Here is a 12,334-nt window from a genome sequence, read left to right on the forward strand (position 1 = left end):
ATTCATGGTCACATATGCATGCATACAAATCTCACAGAAAATACTACTTCTGAAGAGCAAAAATGTTGATGATTCCTCCAAGAGGATGTATGACCTGGATCCCTTCAGGCCAACTTTTTATTATCTCACTGTGGAATAGATAACCTGCAGTTTGAAAAAAATTTTACATGACTCAGGAAAGAAAGAAGCAGATCCCAACAAGAATTTGTGGTAAATTCACTGAAATTGTTTAACACAGTCCCTGAGTATCCTTACTTCCATCTAGTTTTAATTTTCATCTCTGTTCTGATAGCCCTGTAAGCACTCTCCATTTTAGATTAAGTCTTTCCTTCTCATGCTTCTTTCACATGCTACAGCATCATCCCACATTTAACACAGAGAAAAAGTTTATAGTCTTCTCCTATATTTCTTTTTTTTAGCTCCTAGCTTTTATCTACATTAGTAAAACAACAAATTCAGCTCTCTGCACAAATCCAAACAATTAACCACATTTCTTACCTTTCCCTAACATGGTTGGTGGCTCCTTTCCTTCCCAATAACGCAATTGTTTTTCCAAGCTGTGAGCTGTACCATCTCCCTCAACAACTATTACAATGTGTACTTGGTCCTCTAAAGAGTAAAACTTACTCTCCATCTCTGCCCATAATTCCTTGTTGCAGGCAATTCCCTTGCTACACAGTACAGCACACAGTCTTTAATGTGGCACAGGCCAGAGCCTTCCATAAATAAAATTAAATAAATCTTTCCTATTAAATGTCCAGTCAGGGAAAATTATTTGAGAACATTGGCCATTAAAATAAAGAGAAGCTTTAGTGTGGTTTGGAGATTTTTTCTAACAGATGTGCTGTTATTCCTCGTTTCAAAAACTTTAGATATTTTACGAGGATCTATTGCTCATTTTTTTGGAAAGAAGAGGAAGAGCATTAGATATTGGAGAAAGCTTAAAATAAGATGAAAACTCTGGTTTCAGAAAGATCTTATAATCCAATTTACTATAACCTTGTACAGCAACTGCAGAAGAGCTATTGTTGGACTCGGTTCAGTGTTTTGCTCATCTCCCAAGGTTAGCACATAAAAACAAAAGCACTCTGGAGGCGAGAGTGTTGGTAGGTATTAATCAGTGTCATGCCTTGGGCCAGTGGCAAATGTGGCCATGTCTCCTCAGCATTACCCCTGAAGATGTGGTCTTTGGGTCTGTGACTGTCCTGAACTGGCAGACAAAGCAAACACTGTGAGGACTGAGTTGTGGGATAGATTTAGGATTCTCTGTAGAGAATGGGAATTTTTTTCTGCTTTTTGCAAGCTGAGAAATATTGCTGCATATTTTCTAATTTTTTTCCATCTGTCACCATACTGAAAGCAGTTTGCTAGGGACTGGTTCTGATTCTATGCAGCCCTGTGAATTCAAAATCATCTAATAGATATTTGAACCGGAGATGGAGTGTCTATGCTAATGTGTGCCAAAATGCCACTTTCTACACTGAACAGCACCAATACTCCTGCATAACAATGCCATACTTCTGATGGCTGTGACAGCTCAGATGAGTCCCTGATGAGATAGTTTCTACTTGTTCTGGAGAGCAGGCTAGCCCAGGAGACCTTGTGAGAGCCAATATGCAAGCAACTGCTTGGACCACTGCTGGCATGGACAGTACTAAATTGCCGTGCCAGATGACAGTCTGCATCTGCTTTCTCTGTGAAACATCAGCTCTGATTGAGATAGGAACTCATCAAGAGGTAAAATTTCTATCCGCAACATGCCTTTTGATGTTCCCATGGAGGCAGAAATTCAGAACTGATAACGAATCTGAATTCACACAAGCTCACTTCTGAGGAGCTGAAGGAATTAGCAGTGAAGGACACCATCCTCCCCAAGCCTGTCCTATCTCCCATCACAGCTCTTATTTAGTACTGGATGACTAGCTCACACAAAGTCATATTTAGGAGAAGAAAGCCATAATTGTTGTCAAAAGGGAATTTCCTATAAGCCAGTATGGACCCTTGATCCCCAAGGAGCTGCGTCTGCTGGATCCCAGTGTCGTTACTGGAAAATCTGGATGACAGATCTGATGAAGATCAAGAGTGGTGGTCCGAGGGAAAAGGAATGCAAATAAAGACAATCTGGGACTCTACAGCAACAGGAAAGAAAGTAGCTTGCTGGTCATGACGACTGCAGCTGGAAGCCAAAGAGAGAACTAGGGGTGAAGTTTTGTATGTGTCTTTATAACAGCATTCAGAATAATGGCTAACACAATCAGCACCATAATCTCCTTCATTGCTTCAGCCAGAGGTTGGAATTTGTGTGTACATGCTGAACATACATGGAAACAGGCAGGAAAAATAAACATAAATTAATAACTACATGATGCAATATACATGACAAAGTACTAGGAGGCTCATTAATAATGGAACATGTGCAAAAATAAACTATAGCAGAATCCAAATAAAATGAACCTGGAGTGGTCTTGCAATGTAATATTAACTGATGTGATTAAACAAACATGTGACAAAGTAATAGTAAACACGTGCGTTCAGCTACTGTGGAATTCAGGACTGGCCTTTCAGGCCAAGAAATCACAATTTTACATAATTACCTTCTTAGAAGAAGCTAATGCCAAGTTACTGCTAAAACATTTTCTTAAGTATCTAAATACTTAATAGTATGGAATAGCTGGTGTTTGCAAACCACTGTGAAAAAAAAAGCTTCTTTTCCTTTGTCAGTGATGCAGATCAACAATTTTTTCTTGTTAAGTGTAAAGACATTTTTCACTGTCAGAAAAACAAGACCTCTAGATGCAAGTGCCTCTAAAATGTACATGGTGCATATGTATGAACTGTAAGATTGAAAAGAACAAGAGAAAACACATAACCTAGACCTTAAAAGATAACTTTTACTATTTTTACAACAAATGAGCAAACTTACTGGAACCTGCTCAAATATACTATCTTTTGAAAATTCATACAGACACACACTGGAATGCCTGCATAATAAATCCATGGCTCAGCCTGTGTCACACAGGATTCACCTTCCCCTAACTGCCTCCGGAAGTTGCAGTTCCACACTGGGCACACATGCACCTCCTGCAATTCTCACCTCTCACATCTCCTAACCATCAAAGGCCACCTAACAGAAATATTTACATTTTTCAAGGCCTTATGCACTGTGGATGATATTTGGAAAGTCCTCACAATCCCAAGACATCATTGCTCCTGCCACAGAGCTGCTCCTCTGCTGTGTCAACCCAAATCTTCTCAGTTTGTGCTACGGGAGGTGACACACTTATCAGCAAAGACTGCTGTCATCACACATCCTCCATCGCAACTCACTGCAACAAGGCCTCTTGTGGGGTCAAATATGGGGCACGCGCTTCCCTTTTTGTGCTGCTGCTGTCTTTTATGGGAATCTGGAGAAATCGTAATATTAACCTCAAAAAAATAAAATACTGTATTTCTCCACACTCCTCGTGACATTTGGTGTCCACATGCTCCCTGCTGAGCTCCCAGGTATGAATACACATCTCAACGACATCTCTCTTCCATATCATCATGAAATTAGGTGCATGCTGATACCCTCATCCCCTCAACCACATGCCTGCTGGTGCATCAACAAAGCCTCCTGTTATTTCAGGAATTTACAGCCTGTCAACAAAGTTTTTAGGGTTAAAAGTTCAAAGATCTGGGACAGAAGATGGCAGCTGAGAGCACCATGGATTTCTATGCACAAATGTTGATGGATACAGTTCAATAAAAATGATAGTGCATTTTTACACAGAATTCAATGTAAAACGATCAACCATTTAACTGTGATAAAGTTCATCTCCAGGTATAAATTAATATCTACATAAGTGTTTGAAAGTCTTTTTTAAATTTCATTGCAAACATCTGCACAGGAAATACAAGCTGTATCTGGCTTACAGTTCAAGGGACATGCTATTGCTAAGCAATGCACTGAAGCTGAATTTAAGATTATTATATTTTATTAAATCAAGAACATTTAGGTAGGCTATAAAGTTTACAAATAGTCTTCTAACCTAGACACCAATTTTTTTAATTTTTTTTTTTACTTTTAATCATATCTTTTAGAAACTTCTTAGTTTGAACACGTCTCACACGTAAACATGAGTATTATATACAAGCACAAGGAAAGACTGACAGATGGAGAAAGTTTATTCTGTAGCTGAATTACTTGATTGGCTGCCACAGGGACAAGGAGACAGGTATGGTCTGTTGGATCCATATTGCCTTGTAAACTAAGCAAATGCTGACTACTTAGTACAAGAAATTAGCATTGGTGTGGCCCATGACTTTCAGAATATGATAATTAGATGGATTTTAAGGCCAGGGCAATGTTTTGACCTAAATTGGCCAAATTTAATGCACACATTAAATAGCCATCTACTGGCCATTTAATGTGTGCATTAAATTGTGTTCTTAGTTCTGCTTTTAGAAATTGTTACCATTCCTTTAAAAAAAAAAAAAAAAGCAAGAAAGCAAGAAAGCAAAAAGTTGTATTATATAAATTATTGAAATAATTCCTAAGAGACAGTTAATGTAAAAATCCATTATTTAAACAAGCTCACCAAATAGCAATGGAGCATTTTGGCAAGAAACATCTGTAAAATTATCGATTTTACTTTTCTCTCAAATGAACTAGGATATACCTAATAAAATTGCTGATACCTCTTCAGTATAAGATGAAACACAAATGGTGTACCTGAATCGTGTGGAGAGAAAACTGGCATGAAATCACAGATGTAAAACCCTGCAAGGAGGTGTTGAATTTCAGCTAAAACAGTAATAAAATACAATATATATTACTCAGCGGCTTATCAATCATTCACATAAGAAAATAAATAGAATGAGCACTGATTTATGTGGGCAAGAGCTGCAAAGAGTGACACTGGCTTCCTACAGTCAAATGTCAGACTAGCACACTCAACATCCACAAGCACTCTGTCCCATGGACTAGATAAAGCCGTGTGGTCACCTGTGCATCATGAGCAGACTTGCTAAATGAGCATCATATGAGTATTGACAATTTCATGATCTGGCCCTGTGTGAGTCGGTATCACAGAATCATAGAACCATTTGGGTTGGAAGGGACCTGCTTCCAACCTCCTGCCATGGTCAGGGACACCATCTACTAGACCAGGCTGCTCAAAGGCCTTGAACTTTTCCAGGGGCCCCAACAGGGCCTTGAACATTTCCAGGGCTGGGGCACCCGCAACTTCTGGACAAGCTGTTCCAGTGCTCCACCACCCTCTCAGTAAAGAATTTCTTCCCAATAACTGAACTAAACCTTCCCTCTTTCAGTTTAAAGCCATTACCCCATGTCCTATCACTACATGACCTTGTAAAAAATCTCTCTCTGGATTTCTTGTAGGCGCCTTTAGGTACTGGAAGGCTGTTTGAAGTTCTCCCTAGAATCTTCTGTTCTCCAGGCTGACCAACCACAGCTCTCTCAGCCTGTCTTCAATAGGAGACATCATCCAGCCTCCTGGTCGTCTTCGTGGCTAGCTCTGGACCTGCTCCAGCAGGTCCACATCTTTCTTGTGCTGAGGCCTGCAGAGTTGGAGGCAGCACTGAGTGGGTCTCACCAGAGAAGAGCAGAGGGGCAGAATCTCCTCCCTCACCCTGCTGGCCATGCTGCTTTGGATGCAGCCCAGGACATGTTTGCCTTTCTGGGCTGTGAGTGCACATTGCTGGGACATGTTGAGCTTCTCATTGATTTTCTCTGGAAACCCATAAAGAGTCTGTCCTGTGCTAGGAGTGAGTATTCACAGGTCACTTTGGAAGGCATCCCTTCCCTCCAGTGTGTCCACCACACTACATGGCTTGGTGTCATTGCCAAACTTGCAGAGGATATATTCAATCCCACTGTCCATGCCATCAACAAAGATGTCAAACAGTATGTCTTTGGAGAGAAGATATTACCAATGCAGACAAATGCGAAGTGATAAACACACCCACAATTCCTGCAATGCCTATAGGACTGTGAATATTGTAGCATTTACTCAGGCAAAACACAGAATTTAATGAACAGAACTTATCAGCATGAAAGTCTTACATATATAACATTATGTTGCCAGAAGAATGTTTGATGTGAATGCTTATAAACAAAATACTCAAGAAAGAAAGCAGGTTTTTTCTTTTGCTTGTGAATTGCCTGTCTTCCTTCCCTCTCTCTTTGTAGTAGGTCTTGTGAGACTGCCCTTCTGCAAGTGAATCCACAAGAATTCCTGGCAATTTTTTATATAGGAGAGCTACCATAATTTCATGCCTCTTCAAACACACAGTAAAAGCAATCAAGGGAAAAAGAAATTAATAACTAATTCTGCTATTTATTCTCCTCATTTATTTTATCAGTCATCCCACTGTCACAGTGAATAATAATCAACAGACTTGATACACACACTTAGCACAGGGCAGACATCTTTGCGGCTTTCCAGAGAAAACTTCAAGCCCCAAGCAAATACTGATACTCAAGGAAAGATTGGATTAATCACAGCAGATGTGATGCCAGTGTTAACATTTCTGTTCACTCAGCTATCCAGGCAGGCTAACCATGATGCAAGTTTGCCCAACTAATCATGTCAATACAGGAGGAAAAAAAAGGCTTCAGAGCAGTTTACTACCACAGAAAACTGCTGGTATATGGAAGGTAAAGTAGACAGAGTGTCTACAAAGAGGTATAAAATTACAACAGAAGTATTGTGACAGACTACAGATAATTACTGCTTATAATGTCTGGCTGCAATTATTCAATTCTGTACCATTTCCCATTCAGTAGCTTAGTGTTGGAATTAGGAGGCTAAGATGACTGTTTGGAGGAATTCCATCTCAGTCTCAGTCACTTTGTGGGTTGGTTCAGAATGCCTCAGACAAAACACAAGATCAAAGTAAAACCATTATTTAGTTTTCATTTGAGATCCATTCTTGCTGGGGAAAACTGCCCAAGCAATTTCAGCCTTAGAGAATCTTAAAAGCCATAGGGTTTTTTGTTATGTTTTTTGTTTGCTTGTTTTGATTTGTTTGTATGATTACTTGTTTTGTCTTTTTATTAAATCAGTTATGAAAATGATGAATTCAGCAAGGTTAGCTATGACTGTACTGAAATCTTTGTGTTGTGCAGTGCCTGGATGCACATTTAAGCCCCACGCAATTTGTATGAAGCATATGTTTAAGAAAGACAATGGTACTCCTGCATCTCCTGATGGAGCAGCAGACAGTCAGCTCCAGAGGATCATTTTGTTCAGTGTAACATATAAGAATAACTTCAAGTGGGCAAAGCAGAATGGAATGAAATGTCCCTAACCCTAGAATTACAAAGGTCTATTAAGGCGTCTGCTGCTATCTATTTCTGTAAGTGCCCATAATGTTCTCTTAACTCCTCAGAAAATGAAAATCACTCAACTAGAAGCTCTTTAAAACATCTTTATATATTCATTTGCCTTTGCATCACTACCTAACAACCTTCACAAACCTGGCCCTTAGAAATTTTATTCCTACAGAGGGATATTTTCTTTGCCCATTTTTCTATCATTTTCTGTACAAAGTTCTGAGACACCATTTAGGATGTTGACTTAGGCCAGGGACTGTCTGAAGCCAATTTGTTCTCTTTTACAGAGAAAGGGAAAAAGTTATCATTTACTGTGCCTCTGAGTGCAGTATTTCCTTGAACCATTCTACTAAAGCACACCTGTCTGTGCCATTAAGAAGCTTGGTTTTCATCAGATGCCAAGGCTCACTGGAAATGAAACACCAAGAAGAAATATGCTCATCTAGTGAAGCTCCAGACATCAGAGAGCTACTTCCTGACAGCTTGGCCACCACCTCCTTGGATCCCTCTTGAAAAGCTGACAAGAAACAAAGACCACCAAGACCAGTAGCCCTTCATTTGTCAGCATTTCTAAGCATGGAGTTGAGACCAGAGGGTTTTTGCATTTCAGAGCATGCCTCATGTACCCCAGCACAACCATCCCATTCTTACAGCAAATTTCAGTGTAGTATATAACATTTCCAATGTAGTCAATTTTTAACATTACCTCTACCTGTCCTACCTCTACCTTTCAGTGTACACAAAGCACTTACAGGAAGTTGGTGGAGCCAGTGCACTTAAATACAGAAAATTCAAAAATAGCTGAACTTTGCCAGTTTGTCCTTTCCCTTTCCTCCTGGGAATCAGGTTCTGTACTCTCAAAATTTTCTTCCTTTTCCCTTGGTTCCAGAAATCTCTTTCCAACGTCTCCCCATGCTTCTTCTCCTCCAAAATGGGCCAGTCACACAGGCTGTCTATGACCCTCATGAGATGCAACATACAATACCTGCCTTTGGGGTATTAGACAAAAGGCCACAGAATGCTCTAGCTGCCTAACAACTCTGAGAAGCTGGTAGCACTCATTCAAAAGCACCAGAGCACCCTGGTTTTACTGCTGCTTCTTTCAAAACATTCATTGCTTTTGTAACCTCACTAGATGCCTATCTTACATGAGCCATGTAAATACTTTTTCCAAATATAGCCCCAAATATCCTTACACAAAATATCCACTGCAGACAAACTCTCTATGCAGGTTTAGTAACAGACAAATATTATCACAATTAATGTTGTCTTTAAATATACATTAAACATTTCACAGAACAACTGACTGGTCTTTAAAGGAAATTTGTCTTTTCCCCTGGATATAGTTTTCTCCTAGCAGAGGAAAAGAATTATGCCGTCCAAAAGGAGCGTTATAAATTTTACTACTGGGCTAAATACAATGTGTGCATAAATCTGGCAACTGTGAAGTGTTGTTAAATAGATAAATGTTTAGGGTTTTAGCCCTGCCATATATCAAAAGGACCTTCCCCTACACTCTTCATCCTGACTGCTGTGAGCATTATTAATGTTGGAAGAAAACTCATTTTATTGTTTGAAAAATACCTGTAGAAAACCAGGCTCTCACAGCTAAGAAAACACTTGCCTTCAAGCTTTAATGTAAGTCAGCAGCAGCCTGCTAGGTTTTCCAGACTTAGAGAGGTTCATGGACATGTCTGAGTTTCTTCCAAAGCACTCATTTGGTTCTCCAACACAAAACTGAAAAAAAAAAAAGTAAAGCAAAATGCCTTTAGCTCTCTCTGTACTACTAGTGGGGAAATCTGCTTCCTACTCTCATCCTTCAGTTTCTGCCCCATGAACTACCCCAATTATTGCAGATTTTTCATGCTGATATGGTCATCCCTTGTATCCCTTGCATACAAGGACATATCCTGTTAGCTAATGGTCAGTATCTGTGGATTTCCCACTATTTGGCACTCCAAGTCCAGAGGTGAAATGAAGCCCTACCCCATGAGCTCATGGTCCATCTATAAAGCATCATAATGCACATTCATGCCAACTGCCATGAGCTACAGCCTAGAGCTCAGAGACATTCTTCTTACCACTTTCCAACGATGAAGCCTTTCCTGGGCATCAGTTTACACTCATATTTCCCCATATTTTATTTGATAAATTATATGTAAGAGTGAATGGGGAGTCAACATGATCCATATGTTAGTGAATATACAGCATCACCCCTTCACCACTGTAGCCATTCAAATTTCTTTAGTTTATAGTCTTTACTAAGTTAAATCAAGTTTAATGTTACAGGAACATGTCATGTCCCTTATCCAGAAAGAACCATTCACAATTTAGAACCCCATAAAGAGGATAGTAAGAAGAGGAATTATATTTCTCATTGACTGCCACAGTTGAAATGAAGCTTATTCCTTTTTATTAAGTACTTATATGGTCCTCATACCCTCTTATCTACTGCCTGAGGCACTCATTCTCTCCAAGAAAAATCACTATTAATCCTCGTTTGTGCCAAGTCCTTGCAGTACAACAGTGTGTCCAGAAAAAGGTGCCATTTAATAAAAAAGTTTAAGGTTGTTACAGTTAGAATCAGTGTGGGCAAGCATAGATCACTTGTGGCTTTTGCTTTAGAATGCCTGGAAATTTGCTCATAATAAAATATCCCCAAATGTTATGATTATTATATCAGAGATGGTACAAAAAGCAGAGAAATCTAGCCAAAAATTTGATTACATGTTTTGGAGATTCTGGTTACAGACCTGTGAACCTTTACAGTTTGTACATATTAAACAGACCATAAATTTATCTGACTTTTTGGTATTCTGCGAATTCCATCTTGAGTGAAGACATTTCTCTAGTGTGGGAGATGCTTCTGTGGTTTATGTGGACTGCAACTCTCCTGTGTGGGGAATCATTCCTCTCTGTCAGAAATTTGCAATGTCCTGAGGCACTGAATCCCATAATCACAGAAAGCAGGGAGGAAGATTGCACAGCCACATTTAAATGCCTCTTCCTCTGTGTAGAAAGGATTTGTGTTGTAGATACTCATTTATAGAAAAAAAGTGAGAAAAAGTGGTCATGGGAAAGACCTGCTCCAGACAGATCACTGAGGCAAACTGTGGAGAAGCAAAAAATTGCAGTGCTAAAGTGACAGGAACATCTCTGCAAGAATGTGGTTTTAATGGAGTTTTCGTCTTTCTTTCTTTCTTTCTTTTTCTTTTTCTTTTTCTTTTTCTTTTTCTTTCTTTCCTGCCCTATGTGTGTGTGTTTGCATACTTATATTCTTAGTAGAAAAAAAGTCCAGAATAATTTCAGACTGAATCCCCTCAGTGCTTCCAGCTTTAAAGTAGAATAAAATGAAGTAAGTGGTGAAACTCTTAGAGAACATCATCCCTGGAGTGTTTCTTAACAGCATTTCTTCAGAAATTGGAGAATTAGTTCAGATTCCTCCTCTTCTCAGGAAATATGAACACACCAACAGCTTAAAAAATGATTTAATCTACATAAACAAGAAATTCTGTGCCGGATGCTCACTTCTCTTGAAGATGAATAATTCTATATAAATTTTTTAGCTGTAGAGGGGAGACCAGAAAAAAGACTGGATGTAGGAAAGCTTGTTACTTATGGAACATATGCAGAATATCAAGCTTTCAATTCACATCTCACAGAGGAATTAAAGGTTTTCTAAAGGTGCAACAACACGTGACATTCCTATTCTTGAATGCCACTAAAGCTAGCACTTTCTGAAAGGCACACTGTTGCATTTCAGGCTGATGCTCTTAATCAGAAAGTTAGTTTGTGCTTGCATCTTTCGTATGCCACATAGTGAGTCAGACTCTCTATTTCCTTTTATTCTTACATATTTTATACAAAATATAACAGAAAAACTAACAGCAACTTCATCTTTAAATACCCTATGTTATAATCAGCTCACAATTGAGAAACAGACCCTCAAAACAGCCAACATGCAAATTGTTAATGAGTGAAGGCTAAAAAATGAGCCCAGATAACTAGGCATGGACGAAGTTTACCTTTTTTTGGAGCCTGGAAATCTCAGCATATGTCCACATCAGCACTTGGAGTCAACCTTAGCACTAGCAACTTCTGCCCAAGTGCATAAAACATTTCACCAAACTTCTTGCACAAGAAGTTTCTCTCCTCCGGACCAAGAAACACTGATGAATGATGATTCACAGCATCAAAAATGTCTTGCTGAAGAGCACCATGCACATCATAAAATCCTAAATAAAATCCAGGTTTTTTCACATTTTCTTGTCCCATATATGCCCATATTCATAAGAACTCATATATTCCTCTGTGACTGTGGCCATCCCAGACAAACTGAGCCACTGATTAAGACATCTCTCATCCAGTGTAACACAGGTGGGACATCACTGAGCTCATGAAACAAAGGGGAGAGGAAGGGTACTCTCTGTGCCATCAGAATGTCTGCCCCACCCCCAGCTCTCCTGAAACACACATCCAATGCACTCTAGCAGATCAAACTGTCACAAAGCCAGCCATTAAACTATCCCAAAGTCCCTACTTCTTTTGGTTTAGGGCATCTTCGCCTTTCTTATGCATCCTGTAGTTAGACATCTTAGAAAGAGGTCGATTCCTGGGAGTCCCCTGAAGGAGTCACACATCATGGGGACAGCTGCTGTGAAATAAAGAGGTCTGTGAAGGCTCATACACCATAGAGGAGATGGTTTTCATGATGCTCCCCGCTATTAACACAGATCAATCCCATAAATATCAGACTGCGTAGATCATGGTTTTAATGGGAGTTTTAACCTCCTTCATTTCCAGCCTTTTTATGTAATCCTTGAAACACAGCAAGTGTGAATGTCTGTGACTACTGCACTGTGAAGTGGAGCTTAAGCTCAAGCCATAATTGTGTGAGTTAAAAGAATTTTACTAATGACCTTATATACTATCTGAAGAGTGGACACGAGGGAGGATTTTCCAGTGAAGTGCAAGATCTATGTTTGTGACAGGAGA

The 12,334-nt window shown here is 39.4% G+C and overlaps 1 long non-coding RNA gene across 1 annotated transcript in view; it reads right to left on the reverse strand.

Moving 5' to 3' along the window:
• LOC125321528 overlaps window positions 1–12,334 on the reverse strand; it is a 435,308-nt gene that overhangs the window by 238,150 nt on the left and 184,824 nt on the right. The window contains exon 2 of the long non-coding RNA XR_007201576.1: window positions 5,300–5,306. This is a non-coding gene — a long non-coding RNA (uncharacterized LOC125321528). The remainder of the gene's footprint in view (window positions 1–5,299; window positions 5,307–12,334) is intronic.

This window comes from Corvus hawaiiensis, chromosome 2 (genome assembly GCF_020740725.1).
Source record: "Corvus hawaiiensis isolate bCorHaw1 chromosome 2, bCorHaw1.pri.cur, whole genome shotgun sequence".
Taxonomy (NCBI): domain Eukaryota; kingdom Metazoa; phylum Chordata; class Aves; order Passeriformes; family Corvidae; genus Corvus; species Corvus hawaiiensis.